Below are 24,799 nucleotides of genomic sequence, written 5' to 3'. Positions count from 1 at the left end.
GAGCAGTTGCAGAACAGAGGGCCCTCCAATGATGTTCTCTACGATAAGGCATTGTTTTTTTTTAAATTTATCTCAGTAACAGTATCCCCTGTCTAATTGTAATATTGTTCAATTTAATTGCACTCTCCCCTCACACTTTTTCTTCAGAATATCTGTTATATGAGAATTTTGCCTGAGCAGTCTGTGACCCATAGCACTGCAGCCGGTAGCTCTATATTTAAAACCTATAGTGCTCCAGCCGGCAGCTCTTTGTTTAAATCCCCACGCGCTAAGCCAACAGCGATCTGTTTAAACCTTTGTGCACCAAACCGGCAGCGCTGTGTGTATTACCTTTACGCACCAAGTCTGCAGCGCTGTGTACTGATTTGCATGCCAAGTCTGTAGCAATGTGTATTGCTTTACATACCAGTCTGCGGCTGATAGCGCTTTGTTCCCGGGGGGGGGGGCTTGCTGGGATGCAGTCCCCTGCCATTGGTTATAGTCTGAATTTGGGAGCAGCTCTATTGGCCATTGATGTGTTCATGTACTAGAGGGGTTCACCGATGGGCTGAGTCACGATAAACGCCGCGGACGGAGGCAGTGAGAGAGAGAGAGGTGTGCTGCTGTAAAACTGGACCCTGCGCATACTGAATCAAGTATTGCTTTTGGCCCCTCTTGCCAATAAAACTGATTTGCAACTAAACAAACGAATGAAGGACCTGTCCCACTTAGCCAATTTTTCAGCGGACTGCCGGCGACTCAAGTTCGCAGCACTCGCCCGAAAAACCGGGAACTGAAATGGTGACTGTCAGAGTGGAACACACACACACACACAAATACATCGCAAAGACGGGGGGCAGGGAAAGCGGGGAATTCACACTGTGCAAAGCCAAGGTGATACAGACACACATCGCGATGAACAGGAAGGTTAAGACGACTAGCACAGTGTACGGTAAGTCCTTTAAAAGAGGGGGGAGGGGAGAAAGGAGGTGGGGGGGAGAAGGGGGGGGGGGAAGGGGGGAAAAGGGGGGGGAAGGGGGGGGGGAGAAGGAGTGGAGACACTTTTAAGAAGCCAGGCAACTTTTAATAAACAAAAGATACACAGTTGTGAAGTGTGGCGGGCATTTTGATTTGATTTGATTTGATTTAATTTTTGTCATTGTCTTCAATTAAGAGACAACGAAATTCTCTTTCCCTTACAGTCATACAAAAAATAAAATTAAAAAAACCACAAAAACACAGAACACAGTAGTCCACAACACAAACATCCCCACAGCGGCACCAAAGTTCCCCACTGTGAGGGAAGCAACCAAAGCCCAGTCAACCTCCTCACTGATGTTCCCCAATGTCCACCCGTGGTCGGGGCCTCCCGAGCACTCAGTAGTCGCCACTACGGGCGGCCCGATGTTCAGGCCCTCTCGCCGGGAACGATGGAAACCCGACGTCGAATGGGAGAACATCCTCAGCGGCCTGGACCTCTGAATCGGCCACCTTCCACTGGAGTCCGCGGCTCCTGATGTCCGCAGGCCGCACTGGGCGGAAATTCGCACTGGCGACCCCCGGCAGAGGGTCCCAGGAATCCGCGATGGTAAAGTCAGCGCTGCCCGTGTTGTGAGCTCTGCACCCACAGCTCCGCGATGTTGGAGCAGCGGCCCAACACTCCGGAGCTCCAAGCGGCGATCCCAGGTACGGCCTCGCCCGCTTCGCGATGTATCGAGCGCAGCGCCGCAGCTGCTGAAGCTCTGGTCTGGTCCCGATAGGAAAGGCCATGCCAATCCAGTTGGTAGGCCGCGAGAGGGGGGGTGGGGCGAGTTCGCGACTCTGATAATAGCCGCATCCTCGCCAGGAAGCGACTGAAGGACGGTTTCCCCCTTACCCTACCCACTTCCCCCCACATAAAATACTGAAAAAAACAAAAAACACACTCTAAACATAACAAAAAAAAAAAAAAAGACAACCAGACCGTGGGCGGAGGCAGCCAGTAACAGCGCCACCGGATGTCCGGAAAAAACATTATCGGTTTGTTATCCTGAAAACTCGTGCTTATGCTTTTTTCCCCCAATGAGCCAATGTAAATGCCCGGTCAGTAAAGGCAATTAACTACCTACGACTACCTCGACTACCCATAACTACATGGCGACCCTACTACAACTGCACTTACAACTACAGGATTATCGATTTTCTCCATGGCGACCAATTTTTGGTTGCAGAAAATGTTTCAACATGTTGAAAAATTTGGGGCGACCATACTGAGGCCGCGACCAGTTCCCAGTATGCGGGAAACATAGAAATTAGGTGCAGGAGTAGGCCATTCGGCCCTTCGAGCCTGCACCGCCATTCAATATGATCATGGCTGATCATCCAACTCAGTATCTCGTACCTGCCTTCTCTCCATACCCTCTGATCCCCTTAGCCACAAGGGCCACATCTAACTCCCTCTTAAATATAGCCAATGAACTGGCCTCGACTACCCTCTGTGGCAGAGAGTTCCAGAGATTCACCACTCTCTGTGTGAAAAAAGTTCTTCTCATCTCGGTTTTAAAGGATTTCCCCCTTATCCTTAAGCTGTGACCCCTTGTCCTGGACTTCCCCAACATCGGGAGCAATCTTCCTGCATCTAGCCTGTCCAACCCCTTAAGAATTTTATAAGTTTCTATAAGATCCCCTCTCAATCTCCTAAATTCGAGAGAGTATAAACCAAGTCTATCCAGTCTTTCTTCATAAGACAATCCTGACATCCCAGGAATCAGTCTGGTGAACCTTCTCTGCACTCCCTCTATGGCAATAATGTCCATCCTCAGATTTGGAGACCAAAACTGTACGCAATACTCCAGGTTGTACGCAATACTCCAGGGAACTCCTCGAGACCATGAAGGAGACTCACCAGAGACCACCAACAAACATGTGTCGACCATGTGGCAATCATGAGGCGAGCGCAAATTCTCCTGCACTCACCTAAAAAGTCGCCTAAGTGGGACAGGCCCTTGAGCCTTTTTCTGTTCTACTAGACAGATCCTTGAACCTGTTCCCTTGAAAAAATTGGCGTAGTCGGCAGGATCTGACGAATAGAATAGAAAATGTTTGGTAAAAAGAAAAAGCAAGAGCTGGTGCAGGCCAAGCACCCCCGCAACAAGCCGCTGCCCGCGGTGCAGGGGAGCCTGCAGCAGGCCGTTTTGCAGGTGGGACCAAGAACCTTGAGTCTTCAAGTTCCTTTAATGCTTTTAATGGGTCACAAGGGAGAAGTTTATTATTGCAAATTTCACCTGAATGGATCAACACTGACATCTGCAAGATTTGATCGACTCGTATTGTTTTGGAATGTTTATGGCGACTGTGATAATAATGCTACATTGAAAGGTCAGAGTGGAGCAGTGATGGAATTGCATTATAACACAGATGGCAGCATGCTTTTTATAGCATCACCAGACAAAACTTTAGCAGTGTGGGACAGTGAAACTGGTGAAAGAATCAAGAGACTTAAAGGTCACACATCCTTTGTGAATTCAGGCATCAAGCCCGACGGGGACCACAGTTGGTCTGTACAGGAAGCAACGATGAAACAGTGAAGCTATGGGACATTTGGAAGAAGGCTGCAAATCCATACATTTCAAAACACGTATCAAGTACTGGCAGCAACCTTTAATGACACAAGCGTTCAGATTATCTCTAGTGGTATTGATGACGGCATTAAGGTTTGGAACCTCCAAAAAAACAAGTTGGTTTCTACCATGCGTGGTCATACAGACTCGGTGACTGGTTTGATCCTGAGTGGGGTAAAAGAGAACATCACCAACCTCGCTGACAATTGTGACATCTTGTTGGCCATAATATTACGACTTTGTATGTGCAGATTGGCATCAAGACCGCGTGGACGTTACATCCGGCCTGCGGGCCGGATGTAACGAGGTAACGCCTGCAGGTTGGATGTGACGGTAACCAGACTGCTCGAGGGGTGGAATATTATACGAAAATTTTGCCCAAACAATCTGTGTCCCATAGCGCTGCGGCCATAGCGCTGTTTAAAGTCAATTGCGCTGTGGCCTGTAGCGCTGTATTTAGAACCCATAGTGCTGCAGCTGGCAGCTCTTTGTTTAAATCCCCAGGAGCTAAGCCGACAGCGCTGTGTATTGATTTGCGCGCCAAGTTTGTAGCGCTGTGTACTGCTTTATGCACCAGACTGCGGCTGATAGCGCTTTGTTCCCAAAGGGTGGGGTGGGGGCTTGCTGGGATGCAGTCCCCTGCCATTAGTTGCAGTTTGGCTAGGACTTACTGGCGGTTGTTCAACAGCTGATTTTCTTACCTGTATAAAGGCAGGCGCCAGTAAGCCAGAAGTTAGTTCAAGTTCACGTACGAGAGGGGATCACTGATGCATGGAGTCGCGATCAGCGCCACGGATGGAGGCAGAGAGAGAGAGAGAGAGAGAGCGAGAGAGAGAGGCGTGTGCTGCTGTAAAACGGACCCCACGCATACCAAGACAAGTATTCTTTTTGTTCTCTCTCTTGCCAATAAATCTGATGTGTTCATGTACGAGAGGGTAGACAAAAATGCTGGAGAATCTCAGCGGGTGAGGCAGCACCTATGGAGCGAAGGAATAGGTGACGTTTTGGGTCGAGACCCTTCTTCAGACCCATTCAGACAGATTTTTCCAGCATCTGCAGTTCTTTCTTAAACATGTACGAGAGAGTTTCACCGAAGGGCTGAGTCGCGGTCAGCGCCACGGATGGAGGCAGAGAGAGAGAGAGAGGTGTGCTGCTGTAAAACTAGACCCAGTGTCTATCGAGACAAGCATTATTTTAGTGCAACTAAACAGACGAGTGAGCCTTTTTCTGTTCAACCAGTCAGATCCTTGAACCTGTTCCCTTAAAACAATATCCCATCCGGTCTATTTCAGTCTCCCATAGATTTCTATATGTTTCAATGTCCCACCAAGTCCAATCCCCTTCTCGCCACAATCTTTGTACCCTTTAATAAATCGCAATCTAATTTCAACAGTTATTCGTGCCATTACTGTGCCACTGTCCTGTTTCTGAAATTGCAACCTCCTCTGGATAATGATGGAGAGAAATACTCCCAGTGACAATGAAGCAAACACAGCTTTTCTGTCAGCAGAACAGGATGGGAAATGGATTTTTGCAGGTGTAGGACTGTGTCCAATCAAATAGAAATGAATGACAACCATTAGTGTTGTTCGTGTTATTACAACCTACAACTTCTACATACATGTGCCATACCAAGCTACCACAGTGCTGTGTGACTATGTCTCTAGGACACTCAAAAGAATGATCTTCAGATTATAGATTCATCAAGCAGGTGTGCCTAAATTTCACTGAAACAACTATGTTCATTCTTTGCTTCAGGGAAATAAAACATCAATATTTCCAAGCATCATAGCTGTACCCACCTAGGCAAGAAACAGTCTTTATGAGCCACAGAAGGTCATTCTATCCTTTTAGATTGACATTACCTTACTTTATTCATTGCAAGAAAACTGATCACATATTTGAGACAAAATACAACCGGGCTTGATGTCCAAACAATGATTATATGCCTAATGCTTATTCTGAAACATCTAAAGCCTTGAAATGGCCACCGTGCATGTTCTGATTGATTATCAAAAGTAAACTCATTGTTCATATAAATGCTTCTTTTGAATTAGTTGGTGAGTGACAGAGAAGATGAAAGGAATTCTAATACCCTTCTAGACTTTCTCATGCTTGGTAATCAGACAGTTCTGAAATAGACACTTGCACTTCCATGCCTCAAGTATCACTCTGGGTTGAGGGTCAATTTAAGGCTATGATATTCCCCACAGAGGGACAGCAGTATGTATGACTGCACCTATTCCAGCCATGAATTAATTACTGTATGGTGTCTAAGACCACAGAACAGCATGAACATTGACCTTTCGTGCCCTAAATACGCTTAAGACCCGTATCACTCAGGTAAATCAATAAAGAAATGAAAGGGGTAACAGAGTTTGAAGTAGATTGGCAGCAAGTTGGGCAACAGGCAATAGAAAATAGGCAACGTTTCGGGCCGAAACCCTTCTTCAGACTGATGCAGGGTGGGGGTGCGGGAAGAAGAAAGGAAGAGGAGGAGCCAGAGGGCTGGCGGAGTGCTGAGAAGGGGAGGAGACAGCAAGGGCTACCGGAAATTGGAGGTCAATGTTCAGGTCACTGGGGTGCAGACTGCCCAAGCAGAATATGAGGTGCTGCTCCTCAAGTTTCCGGTAGTGCTCACTCTGGCAATGGAGGAGGCCCAGGACAGAAAGGTCGGATTCGAATGGGAAGGGGAGTTGAAGTGCTGAGCCACAGGGAGATCAGGTTGGTTAATGCGGACCGAGTTTAGACGAGTTTGCCCTGGACTCAAACTCGCAGCATGGTCGACACGAGGTCCTAGTAGGTATTATGAGGTGGCTGGAACACTCCTGCATGCTCGAGGGAAGTTCCCGCCTACTCTTTTTCAGGATATTGAAACATTTTCTGTGAGTAAAATTTGGTCGGCATGGGTCTTTTTCACTCGTTGTGCAGTGGAGTGGGGTCGCTATTTAGTTACAGACCCCAACGCAACAGTTTCCCTACGCAATATGTCACCACTCACCCGTTCCCCCAACGCAATCCGTTCCCCAACGCTATATTTCACCACTCACACCTGTCCCCCTCCCATCAAATCCACCCCTCCCTTTCCCTCTACTCTCCCCCCCCTCCTTGCCCATCATCCCGGACCCCTTCTACCCCCCTGCACGCCACCACTATCCCACTCCATCCCTCACTTCCCCCCTCCCTCCCTCTTTCTCACCCCCTCCCTCTCCCCTCCCTCCCTCAATCCACTGTCCCTCAATCCACTGTCCCTCCCTCATCCCTCTCTCCACCTTCACCTCTCTCTCCCCTCTCCCTCCCTCATCCCTCTCACCCCCCTCCTTCCCTCATCCCTCTCACCCCCCTCCCTCCCTCATCCCTCTCTCCCCCTTCCTCCCTCACCCCTCTCTCCCCCCCCTCCCTCCATCATGCCTCTCTCCCTCCCCCCTATGCTGTGGGCCGGACTACAGCGCTCCCTCTCTCCGTGTAACAGTGCGGTGTGTTAGGGCCGCTCCCTGTGTTTGCGCCGAAGGGCAGGAGCCACCGGAGTGCCACCCGTCCCGTGGTGTCCCTCACCAGCGTGTAGACAGCGGGGCTTGGCGCTGCCCCCCCCCCCCCCCCACCATCTCCTTCTACCATCCCATCTCCTCCCCATTTTCTTCATCCTCCTCCCCTCACTACCATTCCCTGCCCCAGCACTTACCCATGTCGTAGAGCAGGGCCAGGGCCTGGAACTCGGCCTGGTTATCGTACTCGGCCCGGCCCTGGCTGTAGGCGGCCTAAGCACTCGTGGACCTGGGCCTCAATGGAGCCAGGCTCGTTGTACGGGGGCGGGGTGAGGGGAGCGGGCCGCCGAGCCAAAGTTGCCCGCAGAGCAGGAAGCGGAGGCTGTTCTGCAGGATGGCCGGGAGGCCCCTGAGGCGCTGGCACACCTTGACCCAGGCCCTGGGCTTGGGCACGGCTCCAGGCCTCAGCTCGGCTGCCGCCTTCATATCCGGGCTCGTTCCTGGCCCCGGACCCAGGCTCGTCTTCGGTTCCAGCCCAGGCCCAGTCCCAGAGCTCGTTCTTGGCTCCAGCCCAGGCCCAGTCCCCAGGCTCAGCCCGCGGCTCCAGCCCAGGCCCAGTCCGCAGGCTCGTCCTTGGTTCCAACCCAGGCCCAGTACCCGGGCTCGGCCCACGGCACCACCCTCCCCACCAGGTACTGCACGTCTGCAGCTCCTCGGGCTGCGGTGCCACTCCTTCACCATGGCGACCTCCAGCCGATTGACAGCGGATGCGGCCAATCAGTGCGGCAACGCCCCTTCCCAACTGACAGTGGAGGAGACCAATCTGCCTGGCAGCGACCGACAGCAGTCTGCGCATGCACTTTTTTAACGATTTTTAAACCTTTATAACTTTTACAATATACCATCGATCGGAATGAAACTTGGTGCACTCGCAGCACAGAGGAACGGTGAATAAGCCTAGGTACTCGCGGTAAAGTGAAGCCGCGGTCTCAATTAATAAGCAGCCGATTCGCGATCGCGGAGCCACGGATCATCTCCGTGGGCGGGGGGGGGGAGGCTGTACATAGTGCCGTCTATAGTGGCCGTTTTCAGACCCCGATAACGGGAGAAAAACGGAGGGATATGGATCGCTATTTACCGCGAGTACCTAGGCCCCGCGGTCGGAGCACTTTTTCCCGGTAAGTTTTCGCAGGCAGCTCCGAGATAAGCTGTTAAAGACTTATTACTCTACAACAGGCTGGCATTAGTGACAATGTTTAATTGACTGTGTTATAGTTTAGGCCCTCAATTTCATGAATGAATGAATGAATGAATGAATGAGTAAGTGAGTGAGTGAATGAATGAATAAGGAATGAATGAATTAATTTATTCACATTATATTAAATTAATTAAACTTTATACAGATAGATTTTCATAAATTCAGACTTTAATCTTACCTTTCAGTTATTGGTTCATGGGGGCCTTCTTTGTGTTCCAGCACATGAGCAGGGACTTTGAAGGCTTTCTTGCACTTTAATCCACTTCGCAGCACTTTCTTCAGCCTTTTTAATGCTTTTCCCACTAAATACAATTACCTGCTGCAAGTTTCCACGACATTTATTCCACAGAACAACACATCGGAATCTCCAGTAAAACAGGCATCTGTGAAGCCCCCTTAGCCATTTTGTGTGCTAGCCTGAAACAAAGCTCGTGATTGGCCAACTGGCAGACAACTCAATGTTAAATGTGTTTTGATTGGGACGACAGATGGCACAATGGGCTAAGTGTTCGGCTGGCAACCGGAAGGTAGCCGGTTCGAATCCCGCTTGGAGTGCATACTGTCGTTGTGTCCTTGGGCAAGACACTTCACCCACCTTTGCCTGTGTGTGAATGTGTGTGAATGTGTGTGAGTGATTGGTGGTGGTCGGAGGGGCCGTAGGCGCAGATTGGCAGCCACGCTTCCGTCAGTCTGCCCCAGGGCAGCTGTGGCTACAGAAGTAGCCTACCACCACCGAGTGTGACTGAGGAGTGAATGAATAATGCAATGTAAAGCGCCTTGAGTATTAGAAAGGCGCTATATAAATCCCATCCATTATTATTATTATTTAAAAATTCCCAAAATTTTTCCGGTTTTTCTCTAATTTAATAAAAATGTGCAAATCTTCTTCATATTGAGTTTCAGGGGTGATTTATATAAATTTCTTTACACAATATGTGAAAATTTCATGTAGTTTGGCGACTTGGGTCACGAAACTGCAGAATAAAGCTCCTCGGCCCACAGCCTATATATTGTGGTATAGAATGGTATAGAATACTATGCACTCTTCATAGTATGTGAAGGAGAATATGGCAAGTCCGTGGACTGGTCCCGAGAAAAAGGGTGACCAATGAGAGACTTGTTGGAAAGGGTGAAAGGGAAGGGCCCAATGTCTGGGGCTTGTAATCGGAAGATCTAGAGTCAGAGATTTGAGAGGGCCTGAGCTATAGGGAGAAGTTGGGCAGGCTAGGAGGATGAGAAGTAATCTTATAGAGATGTAAAAGATCACAAGAGGAATAGATTAGGTAAATGCACAGATTCATTTACCCAAAGTAATCGAATCAAGAACCAGAGGACATAGTGTTAAAGTAAGAGGGCAAAGATTTAATAGGAATCTGAGGGGCAAGTTTTTCACAGAGTGTGGTGGGTATATGAAATGAGTTGCAGGAGGAGGCAGAAACGATAACAATATTTAAAAGGTGTTTGGACAGGTACATGGATAGGAATGATTTAGAGGGATATGGGCCAAATGCGGGGAGGTGGGACCGGTGTAGATGGGGAACGTTGGTTGGTATGGGTAAGCTGGGACGAAGGCCCTGTTTCCGTGCTGTATGACTCTAATTAGAGTTGTTTTAAAGTATTTGGGGAGATGGCAAGAAAGAGGAAGGCCGTAAATAGTGTAAACACATTTTTTTACATTATCTGGGTACCATTAAGCCAGCTAAATTGAGTTTGTCATTTGGTTCCTTTGGGACTAACTAACAATATTCACTCCTTAGAACATGTCGAGCTTCTGCTGTTGGAATAACTTAGGTCACACACAGTGATTAAGATCCAAAGACTTTATTAGAGTTACAGCATAGGTAACTTCATATTAATACGTAACTCAAGACTGAGGGAGAAAGGGCTGGGAAACTTTCTGTTAAACGAGTGGGCATAGCTACAAAGCATGACTCATAACATGAGTGACACTGATCTACATAATATAATAATAATATATCTTTTATTGTCATTGCACGTCAGTGCAACGAGATTTAGTGTGCAGCTCCACTGATGTACAAGAAAGGTAAATAAATACAATACATAAATAAACAAGCTGAAATGATTGACGTGACTATCTGAGGGAGACTGTCCAAAGGGGGTGGGTGGGGGGGCACTCATTAGGGCCGGTTCAGACCCGCTATAGTTCTTGGGATGAAACTGTTCCTGAGTCTGGAGGTTCGGGCGTAAAAGGCCTTGTAACGTCTGCCGGAGGGAAGTAGTTGAAACAGACCGTGGCAGGGGTGTGATGAGTCCTTATGGATGCTGAGGGCCTTCCTGAGGCACCGCGTGTGGTAGATGCCCTCCAAGGCTGGTAGCTCTGTCCCGATGATCCTCTGCGCTCTGTTGATGACGCGCTGAAGAGCTCTCCTCTCCGCCTCCGTGCAGCTGAGATACCACACAGAGATGCCATACGTTAGTATGCTCTCTGTGGTGCAGCGGTAGAACGTTGTCAGCAGCTGTTGGGGCAGACCAGTCTTTTTTAATGTCCTCAGGAAGAACAGTCGTTGCTGTGCCTTCTTGACCAGCGCGGCGGTGTTTGTGGACCATGTGAGGTCTTCTGAAATGTGAGTGCCCAGAAACTTAAAGCTGGACACTCTCTCCACACTTTCCCCATAAATGGAGATTGGGGCGTATTCTCCAGAATGGGACCTCCTGAAGTCAATAATCAACATCCTCCCTCTTAAAGAATTAAATGTCAGTACAAAACCATTGACTAAATAAGTCATGCATAGAAATTGATAATAAGCTGGAGGAAAGTCAAACATAGCCCGGGTAATTCACGGTGGGCTTGCAAACACGACCAGCACATGTGCGATAAAACAATCTCCGTTTTTCCCCACCGGGGACAGAGCCGGTGGCTTCACGGGTGACGGAGATTGAACCAGCATTTCCGGTAATGAAACAGGGACAGCAGCGCAGGCGGAGGGGGCGTCGCCACTGGCAAAGCAGCCGCTCCCGAAGTGTGTTGTTGTGCTGGTGTGGGCCGATCAATGCCACTGGGAAGTACACTTGTACGGTCTGGATAATACGAAGGTGGAGTCGGCTCATTCACAGGCAGGATATGTTGTCTGTTACGCCTGTAGGTGCCACCATCGACACTGACCAGATATGAGCATGACTCGGAAGCAATTCCAGAAATTACACCGATACGGTCATGGCCTTTGTCAGTTTGCAAACAAAATACCTGCCCCTTGGTTAATGGTGGGAGCGGCCTACTTGTCTTGTCATACCACTGTTTTGAATGTCACGCTTTTGTTGTAACCTGGACTGGACTTCCGATGATGGAACCACCTGTGGGATCAATGCCTGATCTGCCACAGGCACCGTGGCTCGGGTCTGCCTTGACAATAAATGTTGAGCGAGTGAACCCAAAATGGGGTCGCGGGAGATGTTGCGTAAGTTGAGTAGATCCAGGAACACATTGGAATTAGCTCTGTACGATCGTTCCATGAGCTGTTTGACACTCTTGACAGCCCGCACAGCTAGTCCATTCGACTGTGGATATTCAGGGCTGCTGGTGATGTGGCGAAAATCCCAGCGTGCAGCAAACTCCTTGAAGTGTTGGCTGGTAAATTGACTGTGGTTATCAGATAACAGTATGCACGGAGCTCCGTGGATTGCAAAATGGCGAGCAAGCTTCAAAACTACCTTTGTTAGATTAGCACCGTGTTCTTCGATAGTTCGTCCAGCAACAAAGATGTCACCCCTACAATGGAGCATGGGTAACCCGCAAACAACTGCTCCATAGCTTGTTGAAATACTTCACTGGCATAGCTTATGCCAAAAGGCATGCAAAGAAATCAGTATCGCCCGAACGGTGTACTGAAGGTGATTAACTTGCACGAGTTGTGTTCCAGCGAAATGGGCCTGAATGAATTCTTGGCATCTAGAACAGTGAATACATTTGCCTCAGCCATCTGCGCTGCAATCTCGTCCACAGTGCGCAAGGGATAGTGAGGTCGTTTAATGGCTGTGTTTAAGTCCTTAGGGTTGATACAAATCCATATTTCGTCATTATTATTCTTTGTTGCCACAACCATGGTGCAGACCCAAATCCGAGGGGTCAGCGACGGGAGCAATCACACCTAGAGACACCATTCCGTTGCATTCACTTTAAACACAGTCACGCATAGCATGGGGAATCTTGTGTGCTGGACGGACAACTGGGATTATCACAGGGTTAATGGAAATTGTGTATTTAACAGGCAGCTTGCCCAGCTTGTCATCAAAGTTTTGTATTGTGTCAGGATTTGTTGGCTAAAGTCACAGGTTGTAGTCAGATGACAAACAGAAGGGTTGAAAGAGACAAGTCCCAGGTCGTGACAAGCGTTGGCACTCAGCATAGACTGCACATCCTCACGAACAACATAGAAACTCAGGATGTGGACAGGTAAGTTAAGACAGCAGCGTAACTCGACTTGACCGATAGGGTCCACTGGACCTCCTGCAAATAGGAGAAGGGAGGAAACCGTAGGAGTGACAGTCTCTGTTTTTCATAACTTTTTCAACACAGCTAAACAGATCACATTACATCTGGCCCCTGTGTCAACTTTCAGATAAATGTTCTGGCCATTAACGAGCAAAGCGAACTTGGGGTCTAGTTGTTTGTGTATTGAGTCAGACAGGAAATGCACATCCAAGTCAAAACCTTCGCTAGCAGCCTGCAAATCTGTGGGAGCTGGTTGAGAGCATTCCGAGAGTAAGTTCTCATGGCCAAGTGAATTGACAGATTGCCTTGTTTGAAGTCTGTTGCTACGTGAGCGGCAGGATTTGAAGAAATTATTCCTTTTGTTACAAAATCGACATAATATTCCATATGCAGGGCAACGGTCACGAGCAGCAGCATGCGAACTCCCACAGTTAAAACAATTGCCTATCAGTCTCACGATAGAGCTGTCGGGCACTTGAGGAGGTTTGCAGGTGATGTGTAGTCGGATGCAAGCCTGGGCGATGTCATATGGAGGACAGGCTGTTACCCATGCAGCACGTCCGCCCTCTCCACTTCGCTGATCAATCCAAAGGAACAGCAGGGCCATTACAGTTTGGCATCAGCGCCGTCGCAGGAGCTGCCAGAGCGAGGTTGTGGACAACGACAAACTGCCTTAGGGGCTCCGACTCTGGATTTTCTTGAGGTTTACTCCTGGAGCCTTTTCCATGACTGGATATGGCCACAAGGCAGTGGAGGTTTTAAATCAGAGTTTTCCCTCTCCTAGATGGACTGCCTTCCCAGGCGGACAAGCCCCATCTGCCCGACTTGAGGAGAACGGCGAGAGATTTGATAAGACATCGCAGCAACATTAATTTCACGACCAGCAGAGTCTAAACCTTTTGTATGAGCGTCAGCCATTTCAGCGGTTTTCAGCAGTCTCTAGAATAAGCTCTGCATACCGCAGTAACTCGGCGCGTAATTTATCATTGCGGACACCATAGACCAAACGGTCACGGACTAGGCTATCACATATATCCCTGAAATCGCATCGACTGGCAATATGCTTCAAGGCACTGACATACAGCTCCACAGGTTCACCTGTCTCTGGCTTCGGGAAAAGAACAAATGCCTCTTCATGACCAAGTTAGTGCGTAACTCACATAACTGTCGGAATTTGCATAGTAGGCAATCAGGGTCACGGATAGACTCAGCGGGAGTGATCTGGACACCAGCCGGGTCAAACCTTACCGGTTCATAATGAAATCTTCTGGCAATTCGGGCAGCTTCTGTGCCAGCTAGATTAAGAGAAGCTTTCTGTTAAACAAGTGGGCGTAGCTACAAAGTATGACTCATAACATGAGTGACATTGATCTACAGAACATGACTTAATTTCTCCAACAATGGTTTACTGAGTGAGGGAATGCATTCACCCCTACATGCCTGATGATTAAACTGTACATCATAGTGCAAATATATTTTGCCACTTTAAGTCGTCTGTCAAAATTCCAGAATGGTGAGAGCTGACGATAAAATGATCACAATCCTCCTGCTCCACAATTGAAGTAAGTTATTTTCCGATTCACAACATTGGTGGGGAAAAAGCACCCACACATGTTACAGAAGCATTACAGAATTCAAGACAATAAACATTTTAACACTAATCAATAAATTCATTTAATTTTAAAGTGAAAAACAGCAAAAAGGGGTAATAAATACAGAAATGGTTGGTAAAGAAAGATACAAAGCTGTGGCATTTAAATTTTGTGGATTCCTAAGAAGAAAAACATAACTAAAGTTGAATGAGACTATACCTTTCAATAAGCTAATGCTTCTCATTCATTGGTGTTGATCTGTCATTATTTGACAAACCCCGCAAATCATTGGTACATTCCCCTTATAGCACAAAATAAATTGTTTTTCACAATTTTAGTTACTGTAATCACTTTTAACTTCATTGTACCACTGTAAGATTTCCATGTAATTTAACAGTTCAGAAGAAAATGAAGTCTGACCAGTTCTTGGAAATGCACAAGCTGCATATTCATGCCAGGTTGTGATTCATTCACCACTGTGAAATATGTTTATAATCTACGCTGACATATTTATGTTAGTGAAGGTGCACAATATGGCCTGAAGACAAGTGGCCTATTTTCTACCATACCAAATATACTGCCAGTGACTCCAGAACTTCAATGTATATACTCTTGTTAAAACATACATGGCCCAAATTTCCATGTGATGAAGTACTTTGCTTATAGAAAAGAGCATCACCAGTGGAGAATGTTTATATAAGGATTTCCTATGATGTTGTCCATTAGTTGAAATACAGATTGAGATAAAACGTCTGATAAACAAACTTCTCCTGAGTGCAAGAATATTTGAACTATTCTGACTGAAGATTGTATCAGCTGATTAGGGGTGCAATAGGTAAGTAAGGAATGGCATATGGCTTTGTCAATCAACTTGCCTAGCTCAATTTTCACTCTAATTTCTGTCCCATTTTATGGTGGTGTGATGACACAGTTTTGACAGACTTTAATGCTTCAAATGGGGCAGGATTCAGAACTAAATGATTTCATTGGTCAGGGCATTGGAGAGAGTTCAGAAGAGTGCTGCCTGGATTACAGCATTATAACTTTAAGGAGATGTTGGACAAACTTGTTTACTCTAGAGCGTTGGAGGTTGATAAAATAATATAAAATTATGAGAGGCATAGATAGGGTAGACAGACAGAACCTGTTTCACGGGATGAAAATGTCAGACTAGAGGGCATAGCTTTAAGATGAGAGGAGCAAAGTTTAAAGGAGATGTGTAGGGCAAGTTTGTTTTACACAGAGAATGATAGGTGCCTGGAAAGCACTGCTAGAGATGGCAGCGTATAAAAGCCTTTTAGATAGGTACATGGATATGTAGGGAATGGCGGATTATAGATCACATGCAGGCAGAGGAGAATAGCTTGGTATAATGTTTGGCTTGGACAATGTGGGCCGAAGGGTTTGTTCCTGTGCGGTACTATTTTATGTTCAACGTTCTAATACCAGATGAACATTTTTTAGAAAAGACAGAAAGAGCAAAATTGCTGAACAATTGTCTTACAAGCAAATGACAATTACAACATGAAATGGAAATATATTATTCTTTTTTCTATTCACCCTCAGTTTATCAATATTGTTGACATGGTTTTCATTTACTATATTGCACGTCACTCCTTGCTCTGAAAGGGTACGGTGGTACTGAGTAAACATTTGTAGTTTGGTGAAGGGCCAACATTACTGGTATGAGGACAGATATGGTGTGGGTAGATTGGAATTGAAGCGGGTCAACAAATCTGTAATTGAAGAATGGAAGGGATTTATATAATAGAAGCGTAGTGACAAACAGCATTGAAACAGATTCTTTTAGCCCATCTCATCCATGCTGACAGTGAAGACTATCTATGCTAATCCCATTTGCCCGTATTAGGCCCTTATCTCTATACACCTTTCCTATACAAGTAGCTGTCTGTAGCCCTCTGGATGCTTTCAAGAGAGAGTTAGATAGAGGTCTTAAAGATAGCGGAATCAAGGGATATGGGAAGGAGGCAGGAACGGGGTCAGCCATGATGACAAGGAATGATGGTGCTGGCTCGAAGGGCCGAATGGCCTACTCGTACACCTATTGTCTATTGTAAATGATGATGGTATTTCATCAACAATTTTGATATTTTCCCATGAGGAATAAGGGTACGAAAATTAAAGCTGGAGCTCCCAAATAACCTATATAAAAGAGGACAGAGAAGGATATGGAGCATATGATAGATGCTAGGCAGTAAACAAACTTGAGAACAAAGCTAATTGCAGGGAAGAGCAGAGCAGAACTAACTAAAGTTTTATATTCCGGGATTTTAATGAATTAGAGGAGGTATGAAAACATATTTATAGATTGCACAAATAAAACACCAGAAAAATACAATTTTAGGCAATCAATTTCACTAAACATTAAACTAGTAGAACTAAAGTTTTGAAATGTTTTTTCAACTAACAAGTTGAGTTTCAATATCAGAAGTTAAACAGTGATTAATCCTGAGGTATCTCGTATCATCATCCGTGGTACACTTGGAGGTGGACTGCAATGCTGACTTTGTAGGTAAACGTGGGAACTTAGGAAAATAATCCAACAGATGCAATTTAAAAACTATTTTTCCTTACCAATTTTTGTAATCCAAACTACACATGAGGCTTTAGCACCACGAAGATACTTGGACATGCAGTCTGAGAAGCTGCAGTGTTTACTGACAAGATGTGATACCAGATTTAAGATTCACACTTACATTTTACACAAAAGAACAAGAAAATCCATAATTTTCCAGATGTTCGATTTAACAACTAATCTAAAGGAAAACAATTTGTATTACTGTGCTTGTGAGATCAAATAAAAATTGACCTTTGCACTGAATTGCTGTCCTCAAATATGTAATTCAATTACAGCCAGTTTTCAGATACATAAAGGCTAATGGAATGTAAATTTTTATACAACGGATGGAATTTAGATAACAGTTTAGTGGTAGCGGTGTGGAATGAGCTTCCAGTGGAAGTGGTAGCGGCAGGTTCGTTGGTATCATTTAAAAATAAATTGGATAGGCATATGGATGAGAAGGGAATGGAGGGTTATGGTATGAGTGCAGGCAGGTGGGACTAAGGGAAAAAGTTGTTCGGCACGGACTTGTAGGGCCGTGATGGCCTGTTTCCATGCTGTAATTGTTATATGGTTATATGGTTAGTTATACAGACCCTATCTGAAGTACACTGTAGCTTTGAGGAGATGGATGTAAAGGAACTGTGGTTCAGAATTATTAGAATAAGTCCTGGGTTTAAAGGCTTAAATTATGAATTCAGATTGCATAAACTTGTCTTGTATTCATCTGCAGAAAGAAGTATGACAGGCGGTCTAATAAAATTGTTTAAAAATTACATAAGGAGAATGTGTTAAAAGGAACCATGAACAAATGGAGATGGCATTAAAACTAGAGCTCAGAAAGCAGTTTATTTTACTTCGGAGTCACGTGAGTGACTACGTGAAGACCCCGTCAGCACGCATGCGCGACATAGCGTCTCACGCAGTGCAATAGCGACGAGCGGGGGAACGAGCTCTCCCGCAATAGAGTTTAAAACGGGACCTCCAGGTAAGTAAAACTTATTCTGAGTTCTTTATCATCAAAACCCTTGTTGTGCTCTGTGTTATAGAGAACAAATGGACAAGGGGAGAAAACCAAAGAAGGTCGCACCCCGTCCGACTGTGATGGCCCAGGAGGGTTCCAGCAGTGGGGGGGCGACAGGCGGCACCTGGACCGCACTCGCTGCGGTCCACAGTCACCGACACAATTTCTGCTGAGCCAAGCCCAACGCCGCAAGCTGCTCAGCTCGAACCACCGCAGCGGGTTGGAGGCAAGGCAAAGCAGAAGTCGGTCCGGCCGGTAGACTCCGATGAGTCAGGTCAGGAAGACACGCTGCCCAAGAGCGGCAAAGGTGATGGTTTGTCCCGCATGGAGCGGTTGATGGAGCAGATGCTCCAGCGGGACTTGCTCCGGGAGATGGGGCATGCCCGCCGTGGGAGTGCATACACACCCACAATAGTGCAAACCCGGCACTGTCCATCGCATCTCCCTCGACAGAAGGGAGCATTGGCGGCCAGGCTGGGCTGGTCAAGAAAAGGGGTCCGTGGCTGAAGACAACAGCAGTGTGCTGGGGGTGCAGGAACAGGTTAGAGCTGCTGGGAGTGGCCAACCACTACGCGGTAACACCACGAGCGTGACAGCCGTTGCAATCAAAATTGGCGGCCAGTATTGACTACCTGTCCTTCAACCCACTACAAGAACAGGTAGTAAATGAGGCGTTGGACAGATACACGCCTCCGGAGAACTGCATCTCACTCAATGTACTGGCCGTTGACAGCCAAATCTGGGGGTACATTGGGTTGGGCATAAGAACCCAGGGGGTGAAGCTCCAGAAAATCCTGAAGCTCCTGACGTCAGCTATCACGTCTTATGCTCGTTCGGTGGATGGGGTCGAAATGACCGACAACCAGCAGGACACTCTGGCTCTACTGTGCAACACACAGTACGAGATTAACAGCCTGCGGAAGGATGCCATCAGACCTGCCCTCAATCCCAAATTTGCAGGGTTGTGCAAATCTGCGACCTCACAACCGCAAATCTTGCTATTTGGAAAGGACCTGTCGAAACAGGTTAAAGATCTGGATGAGGAATCGAAAGCGCTTGGACTCATGAGGGCAGACCTAGGAACGAGCAAAACCACACAACCCCTATGCATGCACCAGCAGGCGTCAACATCAGGGTGCTGGTGAAAGCATGGGGCCCACATATCATCCCCGGAGGTCTTTTTTAGGCCAGGGCCCAGAGCGGACCCCTTGGAAGATGCGCCAACCCCACACAGCAACACCTCCACCGATGAAGAAACAGAAACCCAGGAAATGAACACTCTACCGGTAACCATGGAGGTAGGTGGGTCTGGTTCCTTCCAGAACATAAAAGGTGCAGGGCCTGTACTAACAGGGGGAAGGTTACACCTGGTTTTGGAAGCATGGAGGACTATCACTCTTGATAATTATATACTACAAAGTATTCAGGGATACAAAATTGAATTCATCAAAAAAAGTATGCCACTAGTTCAACATGTACCCCACAGGGAGTTTACACTCACAAAAAGAAAAATACGAGGGACAGGCAGAACTGGTGAGATTACATACAAAAGGAGTCATAGAAAAAATGGAACATGACTCTTTGGAATTTGTATCAAATATCTTTACAAAAACCAAGAAAGATGGTGGGTGTCGCATCATCATTGACTTAATGACACTGAATACTTTTGTCAGGTATATACATTTCAAAATGGAAACATTTGTTACTGCCAAACAATTGATTTCCAGATGACACTTCATGGCATGCATCGATTTAAAAGATGCATACTATTCAGTACCCATTCATAAGGATCATCGTAGATACCTAAAATTTAACTGGATGGGGCAACTATAGCAGTATAAAGTGTTGCCTTATGGTCTAACATCAGCCCCAAGACTATTTACCAAGATATTAAAACCGGCTTTGGCAATACTAAGAAAACAAAAACATATTGTCATGGCATATCTTGATGATATTTTGATAGTGGGCAAAACCCTGGAATTAGCTAAATCAGCGGTATTAGCTACCAAACATTTGTTTGAAACTCTGGGGTTTGTTATACATCCAGATAAATCTAAGTTGACACCATCCACAACTATGGACTATCTGGGATTCACAATTAACTCAGTCCAGATGTTTGTAACGTTGCCAAAAGAAAAAGCAGCTGAATTGGTGCAAGCCTGCAACAAATTGTTGGTTACCAATCAACCAACTATTCGACAGGTGGCAAGAGTAATTCGGAAATTAGTAGCAGCATTTCCAGCTACTCAGCTTGGACCTTTGCATTACCAAAGCTTACAAAGAGCAAAGGTGCAAGCGCTAAAACAACATGCAGGTCATTTTGATCGACCCATGAAATTACCAGCTAAAGCAATTTCAGAGTTACAATGGTGGAAAGTAAACATTTGGCATAGTTCCAGCCCCATCATTATCAGTAACCCAGCAATCACGATACAAACGGATGCCAGTGCTCAAGGCTGGGGAGCAACTAACACTATATCTAGTACTGGTGGTAGATGGAATATACAAGAATCATCACTACTACTAACACTGGGTATAAATTATTTAGAAATGTTGGGTGCGTTTTATGGGCTAAAAGCTTACTGTTCAGCTATGCAGCATTTTCATGTCCGCCTACAAATTGACAATACCACAGTGGTGGCTTATATTAACCATATGGGCGGAATAAAATCGATATCGTGTGACAATCTGGTCAACACACCTGGCAATGGTATGTCGACAGACATATTTGGCTATCAGCAACTTACCTGCCAGGTAAGCTCAATACAGTGGCAGACACCAGGTCACGAAAATTCAATGACAACACCGAATGGATGTTGAACCCCAAAGTATTTGCTGAAATTACAAAGCGATATGGAACACCTGATAGTGATCTCTTTGCATCCCGACTGAATCACCAGTTATCAACATATGTCGCTTGGGAACCAGACCCTGAGGCAGCAGCGATGGACGCATTTTCGCTGAATGGGGGAAATTTGTTTTTCTATGCCTTTCCCCCCTTCTGCCTCATCAGTCGGGTCCTACGCAAAATACAAATGGACTCTGCTTCAGGTATTTTGGTAGTACCCGACTGGTCTACACAGCCATGGTTCCCTGTGGTCCTCGATATGGTCACTGAACCACTCATGACCATTCCCAAAAGACCAGATATGTTGGTCCACCCTGTTACGGGGAAAGTCATCCGTGCCATGACAGGATAAATCTGTTGGGTTGCAGAATTTAAAAAGACCACTCTTGGATCTGGGACTATCGAACAGGACCATGGACATGATTACGGCAACCTACCGGAAATCGACCAAGAAGCAGTACCTCTCCAGCATCCAGAAGTGGGAAGCGTACTGCTCGAGGACTGGGGTAGCATATAGAACAGCTACAATAACGAACGTCCTGGAGTTCCTATCCAGCCTTCACTTCGATGAAGGGCTGAGTTACAGCACAATCAACAGTGCTAGGAGTGCTCTGCCAGCCTATCTATGGCAGGCACCAGGACAGCAGTCCATAGGATCACATCCACTGGTGGCCAAACTAATGAAAGGTATTTTTAATACCAATCCCCCTAGACCAAGGTACACCCAGATCTGGGACGTCAGTGTCGTCCTCTCATTACCAAGGGGTTGGTCACCAGCCAGATGCCTGTCTCTGGAACAGCTCACTCTGAAAACTGTAATGCTGATGGCTTTGGTCTCAGCCCAAAGGGCCCAGTCCCTACATTATTTAAGACTGGACAATATGGTCACATCAGCTGACCAGATTACATTCAAAATTTTGGAGCTGGTCAAGCAGAGCAGACCGGGAACTTCGGGACTGACGATGGAATTCCGGGCGTACCCACCTGACCCCCGTTTATGTGTCATGTCACATTTACTGCTATACCTTAGCACAACTAAAGCATTAAGAGTGAGCGAAATGGCACTGTGGGTCAGCTTCAAAAAGGGTGTCGGTACAAACCATCTCAAGATGGCTCAGACAGGTATTGGGAGCTGCTGGGATGGATACTGACATTTTTAAATCTCACTCCACCAGGGCAGCAGCAACATCGGCGGCAACAGTGGGATGGTCTACGGAAAGGACTTTCCAAATATTTTATAACAAGCTGATTGCCAAACCTGCATTGTTTGCAGAAAGAATTTAAAGTTCTGCAAATATATAATTTAAGCCCGGGGGAGCGTTATTTTCTTTGCTTAAAATAAATATTGTTATTGTTTTTAAAAAATGGATTCATGTTTAATTATGATAACATACTTCCTCCCTTGGATGACTTTGGCAGTGAGTGAAGCATGGACTGTTACACGGCTTGAAATCACAGATCTTTAAAATCTTCACGTAATCACTCGCGTGACTCCGAAGTAAAATAGTTGGATTAAATGAGAATTTACCAGTTTGAAGTTTGATCTTTATTTTATGAGGAGTTACGATGAGGGATTACGTGCCCTCCGCTCCCGCCCTCAATTAGGTCAACTGGTATCTTAGTTCTTCTTATCTTTACTATGTTTATTTCAATTACTATTTCTGTGATTCCACACCACTGCTTTGAAGAATGTCGCGCATTCGTGCTGGCGGGGTCTTCACGTAATCCCTCATCGTAACTCCTCATAAAATAAAGATCAAACTTCAAACTGGTAAGTTCTCGTTTAATCTTACTATTACACAGCAGATCGCAGAAATCATGTACAAAAGATGACAATGGACAAATGGAAAATCCGAAATAAAACACAAAATATTGGAAATTTTCAGCCACAATTAAAGAAAAAATGATATTTATCTTATTTTCTAAAAAAACATGCTCACAACATATAATAAATAAAAGATTATCATTTTATACAGCCCACGAATTTCCAAGCTTTTTATACTTTAAAAAAACTCATGCTTCCAGTTTCTGCAGTGTTTTACTTTTCTATTGTCTTGAAAGGGGTTAGTTATTCTAAGCCTTGGTTTAATCTGCTTTTAATAACTGCCAATAGAATCAGCATGCAAGTTACTTTTCTCCTTTATGTGAAAGGACCATCTGTTAGATCATTATTTTCCCTGACTGCCTACTGATATCAACAAAGAATGCCAAGTTCATTCCAAGCTTCCAAGGATGACTTGTAACTCATGTGCAATAAAGTTAAAATAGATATCTGGGGAAGAGGGCACAATTACAAGCCAAGTGAGGGCCTCATATGAGATCATAAACCAAAAGAAAGCTAAAGTGTTTAGAAATGACATCTGAACGCTCAGATTACATTACAGTCTTGTCATCACTCTGAAGTACACAAAATATATGGTTTTAATTATCATGTGTAGTCTGCCATAGTCAATTCTAACGCTATCTGTGTAGGTGATGGTGTGGGAATGGCTGTGTTTCATATCCAAGATGAATGGTGCTAAAAAATAAGTAAAATTAACTGCTCAGAACCAATCTGCTGCTAATTACCTAAAGAATTTTACAATTGATACAAGGAGATACTCCCATCAAGAAAGAAATTGGGATATTCTATTATCCGTGGTTATTTAATTTGTACGAAATTAAAAATGGAGAATGATCTTAACATTTCTTACGTGGTAATCCATAATTTATTAAAGCTTAACGTGCCAAAGACAACTCAGCAGCCTGATGTTACAAGAAATTATCTGATATCAAAACATTAAAACAAAGGTACAGTTCTGCATATGACCCACTTTGTTGAATCTTTTATGCATGGTGCCAGCAAATATGTCCTCAGTTATGGTGTCTGTAGATCATCAACATCAATCTCAATCATCTATCATTTTATAATTCTACTTGATTATCTTTCTTCAAAAGGCTACATTGTACAGGATAATGTCAGTAATCCAGACTAATGGGCTAATAATAGAAAACAACAACTCAATTCCTTCCATGCCAAACTAAGGTTGAATTAAGCTTTGAAAAAAAATCTGTTTTCTGTAAAAGTGTCCATAAAACTGCTGCTCTATGATAAAAACACAATATGGGTATCCTCGAGGGAAGGAAACCTGCTGCAGTTAATCCAATTTGACCGTTATCCCCATTCCCAGATCAATATTGTGCCCTAAAAAAATGCCCTATTAGTTGCATCAAAACCTATGGTGGACTGAAGTGGTGTTTGAACAATCACCTTCACCTTCTCATGGAAAATTAATGTACGGAAAATGAATGGTGATCCTGCCAAAACCTGAATAAATACATAGAGAAAGTGGTCTTATGTGCACCTAAAACTTTAGTACTATGGTCTATTGAGTACTTTCAACATTGAACAGATGTTGCTAATTCTTATTGAGAAGATTGACACAAAAAGCTAGAGTAACTCAGCGGGACATTGATTTGAGAATTTAGGGACACACGTTTAGGGGTAACATGAGGGGGAACCTCTTTACTCAGAGAGTGGTAGCTGTGTGGAATGAGCTTCCAGTGTAAGTGGTGGAGGCAGGTTCGATTTTATCATTTGAAAATAAATTGGATAGGCATATGGACGGGAAAGGAATGGAGGGTTATGGTCTGAGTGCAGGTAGATTGGACTAGGGGTGAATAAATGTTCAGCACGGACTAGAAGGGCCGAGATGACCTGTTTCCGTGCTGTAATTTTTATTTGGTTGTATGGTCATATGGACAGGCAGCATCTCTGGAGAGAAGGAATGGGTAACGTTTCGGTCGGGACCCTTCTTCAGAAACTTATAAACAAGTATGAAAAGTACTGAACATGCTTTCCAGTTATTGAATGTTCTCAGGTTTACGGGAAAATAAATCCTTTCTGCTCGTCCTCCAGTCACCCTGATATGCCATGCAATCAATTGAGAAAATACATGTACATCTAATTTTCTAAGAATGCTCTTATAAGCAAGCTGGGTGAT

General features: G+C 45.4%; 1 protein-coding gene and 1 pseudogene across 1 annotated transcript in view; one reads left to right on the top strand and one right to left on the bottom strand.

The window, feature by feature from the left end:
- Positions 1–24,799, bottom strand: part of LOC116974418 — a 271,724-nt gene that overhangs the window by 139,876 nt on the left and 107,049 nt on the right. The gene's annotated exons all lie outside the window — the stretch shown is intronic.
- LOC116974716 lies at positions 3,180–3,881 on the top strand (annotated as a pseudogene).

Source organism: Amblyraja radiata, chromosome 6, assembly GCF_010909765.2.
Source record: "Amblyraja radiata isolate CabotCenter1 chromosome 6, sAmbRad1.1.pri, whole genome shotgun sequence".
Taxonomy (NCBI): domain Eukaryota; kingdom Metazoa; phylum Chordata; class Chondrichthyes; order Rajiformes; family Rajidae; genus Amblyraja; species Amblyraja radiata.
The sequence above is the reverse complement of the archived record's forward strand: the minus strand, read 5'-3'. Positions and strand labels throughout refer to the sequence as shown.